Here is a 6000-nt window from a genome sequence, read left to right on the forward strand (position 1 = left end):
TTGTGCATGATATGAGGCAGAGATCCAGTTTAATTTTTTTATACATAACTTTTGTTTGGTAAACAATTTTCACAATACCATTTATTAACCCATTTTTCTTCAATGCCAGCTATGTCATATATCAAAATTCCATATATATGCAGGTCTAATTCTGTTCCATCCTATTCTGTTTTATATATACATATAAATTCCAGCTGGGTAATCTTTTCTCTTAGCTGAAATATTAAGTCAATTTAAAACTGATGTGCTAACTGATTTGTTTGGCTTTATTTCTGGCATCTCAGTTTCACTTTCTGTTTTTTCCTGTTTCTTTTTCATTTTTTCTTCTCCTTTGATCCTTTAACAGATATTTTGCTTAGATTACATTTTTTTTTTCTCCAGCACATATATCTTGGCATCTATGTATTGTTTTTGATGTTTGTTTGTTTTTTATAATTGCACCAGAAACAATGGGTAAAGATTCATATTGGTTTCCCTCTTTCTTTACATGATCACCATTCATTTCCTCCCTAAGGAGGTAAACCCAAGGGCTTAATAAATATTGGTAATTCAAGGAAATTATGAAAAGACTCTGGCCTGTAGCCTGTGTCATCTGGGATTTCTTTATTTTCTTCTTTAGAGTTTTTGCTTATTTCTTTGTTAAAATAAAGAGTATCTTACTGTTCTTATGAGTTGGAATCAACTAGGGGCAATAGGTTTGCTTTGATTTTTTAATGTATGTATGAGGAGACTTGGTAGCACAGTGATTAAGCACTCGGCTGCTAACCAAAAGGTTAATGCTTTGAACCCACCAGTGGCTCCCTGGTGATCTTCTCCCATTAAGACTACATCCTAGTAAAAGCTATGAGGCAGCTCTACTCTGTTACACGGGGTCGCGATGAGTCGGAATTGGCTCAATGGCAATGAGTGTATATATATATATATATATACACACACGTACATATGTATACATATATGTATATATTGCCGTACAATGCACAGATTTTAAGAATACATTGCAATAAGCTTGGGTAACTGGATATACCCATGTAACCCACACCCCTGTGTATAATCACTCCACAGAGACTGCTTTTGACCCTTCCTTTCATCGTTCCCTTTAGAGGGAATCACTATTCTGATTTATGTCACCACAGATCAGCTTTGCCACTTCCAGAATTTTATATAAATGAAATTATACAATACAAAACCCTTTGTGTCCAAGGTTTGTTTTTTTTTTTTTTTTTTTGGACATCATGGTACTTTTGAAATTTATCCCTGCTGTTGCCTGCATAAACAGTTCATCCATTTTATCGCTGAGTAACTTTCTATTGTATGACAATACCACAATTTGTTTATCCATTCTCCTGCTAATGGACATTTGAGCTGTTTCCAGCTTTTGGTATTATGAATAAAGCCACTATAAGCATTTTTTTTTTAATTTTTTTATTGTGGAAATTTTCAAATACAAACAGAATAGTATGATGAATTTCCATGTACTCGTCACTCAGCCTCAATAGCCAGCCAACTTTTTTTTTATTATTATTACTCCTTTTTATACTTCAATTTTATTTTTGTTGCTGTTGTTGTTGAGAATATACACAGCAAAACATACTCCAATCCAACAGTTTCTACATGTGCAGTTGGGTGACATTGATTACATTCTTCAAATTGTGCAACCATTCTCACCCTCCTTTTCTGAATTTTTTATCCCCGATTAACATAAACTCATTGCCCCCTAAGGTTCCTATCTAAACTTTTGAGTTGCTGTTGTCAATTCGATCCCATGTAAATACACCTTAAAAGAACAAAATCAAGGCAGACATTCTATATTAACTAAGCTAAAGCACAGTTTGTTGTAAAGAAGACTTCAGGGGACATTTCTGGTTTAAGGTTTAAGGATTATCTCAGGGCAAGAGTTTCTGGTTTGAATTGTGGTGTTGGTGAAGAATGTTGAATATACCACGGACTGCCAAAAGAACCAACAAATCTGTCTTAGAAGAAGTACAACTAGAATGCCCCTTAGAAGCAAGGATGGTGAGACTGAGTCTTACATACTTGGCCATGTTGTCGGAGGGATCAGTCCTTGGAGAAGGACATCATGCTTGATAAAAAGTACAGGGTCAGCAGAAAAGACGAAGACCCTCCATGAGATGGATTTACACGGTGGCTGCAACAATGGGCTTAAGCATAAGAACGATCGTAAGAATGGTGCAGGACCCGGCAGTGTTTGGTTCTGTTGTACATAGGATCGCTATGAGTCGGAACTGACTCGATGGCAAATAACAACATCATATTCTTGCCAATATTTGGTAGTGTCAATTTTTTTTAAATAATTTTTTGGGTCTGTAGTGGTATCACTTTGTGGTTTTAATTTACATTTCCCTGACTAATAATGTTAAACACATCTAAATGTGCCTATTGCCCATTCCTATGTCTTCCTTTCTGAATTTACTGTTCAAGTCTTTTGTCCATTATTTTATTGGGTCCTTTCCTCTTTTAATATTGATTTGTAGAACTTATTTATATGTTCTTGACACATGGACTTTGTAAAATACAAGTATATTGAATATTTCCCCTAGTCTGTGGAATGCTTGTTGATTTTCCTAGCAGTGTCTCCTAATTAGCACTTTTAACTTTGGTTACATTCATTTTATCAATTCTTCCATTTATGAATAGGGTTTTAAAATTTTTGTTTACCATGTGGTCATGAAGATCTTCTCCTGTGTTTTCTTTCAGAAGCTATATTGTTTCAGTTTTTATATTTAGGTCTATGATTTATCTTGAATAAATTTTTCTATATGTTATCATATATGAGTAGAGGTTAATATTTTTCCAAATAGATGGCCAGCTTTTCCAGCACCATCTATTAAAGAGATTTTCCTTTCTCCATTAAATTGCTTGGATTCCTTGGTCAAAATTAATTGACGGCAGAAGAGTGGGTCTTGGTCTGCGCTCTTTAATCTTCCTAACGTTTTGTTTACACCCATACTGCAGTGTCTTATTATAGCTGATTACACTAAGGCTTGAAATTAGGCAGTTTATGTGCTCAAGCTTAGTTCTTTTCCACAATTGTTTGGCTGGTCTAAAATCAGCATGTCAATTTTGATGAAAAATCATTCTAGATTTTGATTGAAACTATTTAATCTGTAGATCAATTTGAAAAAAATTGGTATCTTAACATTATCCTCCAATTCGTAATCATGAGATCTTTGTATATTTTAAAGTATTCTTTAATTTCTCTCTGTGATGTTTTCTCATTTTCAGTGTATAGGTCTTACACATATTTGTTAAGTTTATCCCTAAGTATGTCAAGTTTTTTGATGCACCACAAATGGTATTTTTAATATCATTTTTTAAGTTATTAGTTTAAATATATGAAAATACATTTGATTTTTGCACACTGACCTTTACACAGAGTAAATACTGGAGATGAGGCAGCTATGCATAGAAAAATCTCCAGAAATCTTCACTTAAATCTTATTCTTTCTGTTGCTAACTACTAAGTTGTGCATGTTTAGGGTAAAACTCCACAAGGCCAGGCAAAGATCTAAGAGGTAGAGGTAAGATGAATTCACTTGCAAATATTTGGTTTTTGCTGTTAGTTATCTGAAAATAACTTAATTGGCTGCCCTAAAATATTTTAATATTCTTTAAAGAAAGACAGCAACATGCAGATGCTCAACAGTTTAATAATGTGCAGCATCCAGTCAAAAATTTCTAAATGCGGGAAGAAGCAGAAAAATGTGAACTGTAAGCAGGAGAAAAAAAAAATCAGAAAATAGGACAAAAATGAGAAATGTGATGTGATTAGCACCTGAAGAGTTTAATACAGGCAAAAGGACTAAAAGGAAAACATGGATATAAATGAAGATAGCAAATGAAGATATATTAAAAAATGGTAATTCTAGAATGAAAGGTGAAGTATTTGAATAAAAAATAAATTTACTGGATGGACTGAACCAATAAATTAGTAGTTTTTATTTTTCTTTTGAGATTTCCTATTTGTACCCTCATTACATTTACGGTTCTCTTTAAAACTTTGACCATATTAATACTAGCTCTCTGAAGTCCTTGACTGTTATTTTCATCATCTCTATCATTTTGAGGTGTTTCTGTGGGTTATAAGTCACATTTTCCTACTTATTTCAATGTCTAGTAATTTTTTTATTGGGTTGAACATTGCGGATAGTACACTGTTGAGAATCTGGATTTTGATATCTACCTTAATAGAGTGTTGAGTTTTATTGTAGTAAGCAATTAATTTGCTTGTAGACCAGCTCCATCTTTTTAAGGGTTCTTTTTAAGATTTATTGGGATAAGTCTAGAATAGCCTCTTCTCTAGGTTTGGTATAGCCTCAATACTAAGGAGTGACCATTCTGGGATCTCTATTGAATGTCCAGATGTTAAATAATATCTCTGTACTTTGACTATTTGGTACCTGAACATTTCTCAGCTCAGTTCTGGTAATTCTTTTTCTGGTAATTGTTCTTTCCCAGAAACCCTAGTGGTATAGTGGTTAAGTGCTACATCTGCTAACCAAAGGGCCAGCAGTTCAAATCTACCAGGCACTCCTTGGAAACTCTATGGGTCAGTTCTACTCTGTCCTATAGGGTGGCTATGAGACAGAATTGACACGACTGCAACGGGTCTGGTAGTTGTTTTTGCCCCACCTTGTGATGTGTTGCCCTGAGTATGATCAGCATGGTATTATGCCAAGGACTGATTGACTGAATGGATGGATGGATGAATAAATGAATAAATAGATTTCTGTAGTTTCTTCTCTGCACAGCTTTCTTCTCTCTAGTGCCCTGTCCACAATCCCAGCTGTTTCAGTAGCTGTACACTGATGTCTGCCTACATAACTCGGTGAGACAGCCATGTTCTATTTACGTTTTCCTTCCCTGTACTGCAGGCTAGAAAATGCCTCCAGGAAGGGAATGAAGGCAATCATGGAGTTCATCTTGCTTATTTCCCTTTTGTGTGTGTGTGTGTGTGTGTATTACAACCCTGCACTTCCTAATTTCCAGTATCTAAAAAAATATTTCATGTACATTTGCCAAATTTTATAACTGTTCACACTGGGAAGGCTAATCTGTTACCAGTCATATGGCAAGACACAGAAGTGTCTATATCTAACGTTCAGGTTGGTCTAACTTCTATTCTGTACCTGACCTCCCTCTTATTTTCTGTCTGTTAATTTTGAAAAGAAATGTGGCCTGACTGGGTAATTTTTCCTCCAGTTCTGGATATAATTCCTCTTTTTGGGTTGAGGTACGTTGTTGGTAAAATAGATTACAGAAAACCCAAGGTGTTTGCTTTAAAATTTGGTGAAAGTTCAAATATTTTCCTCTGTGCAACTTAATTTGTTTCTACTGTTGGTCTACAATTAAAAATGAGTCCCAGTAGAACAGTGGCCATCTGTCCCACGGCTTAGGCTTACCTCTCCAGATTAAGAGGGCTTCTTTTTTGGAGAAGGACTGTAATACAATTACAGACTGAGGGTGGGAGAAAGGGAAGCCTATATAGACTTCCTCTTTTCACTCTGGATGTATATCCTTGGATTGCTATTGATATGGCAGCTAAAGGTGTCCCTCCATGGCATTCCCACAATTCTGGTTCCTGTCCCTTAAAATTAGGGGAAATTAGTTGGTTCCTGTAATAATTTTATATCTTGCCTTGAATGGAAGTTTTGTATTATGCACAAGTCTTTTTCTTCAATTTATGTTAAATCTGTTAGAGTTTATTTTGAAGTTTGTTAGATCATTGCTGCTTTTCAGAACTAACTTATAGGCTGTGGTAGTCATGACAGCTGTTCACCAAGTGTTTCCTACTTCCTTTCTTCTAGAACCATAGTGGGATTGTCTGTATGACTTGCTTTGATGAGTGAATTGAACAAGGAAGAGATTTGTATCATTTCGAGGCAGAAGCTTTAAGAGACAGTGCACCGTTCACCTCATGTTTTTCCTTTCCAGGGTTTTTGTTGAAGCATATATGGAGATGAAATATCCATCGGCCTCAAT

Source organism: Loxodonta africana, chromosome 6, assembly GCF_030014295.1.
Source record: "Loxodonta africana isolate mLoxAfr1 chromosome 6, mLoxAfr1.hap2, whole genome shotgun sequence".
Lineage (NCBI taxonomy): Eukaryota > Metazoa > Chordata > Mammalia > Proboscidea > Elephantidae > Loxodonta > Loxodonta africana.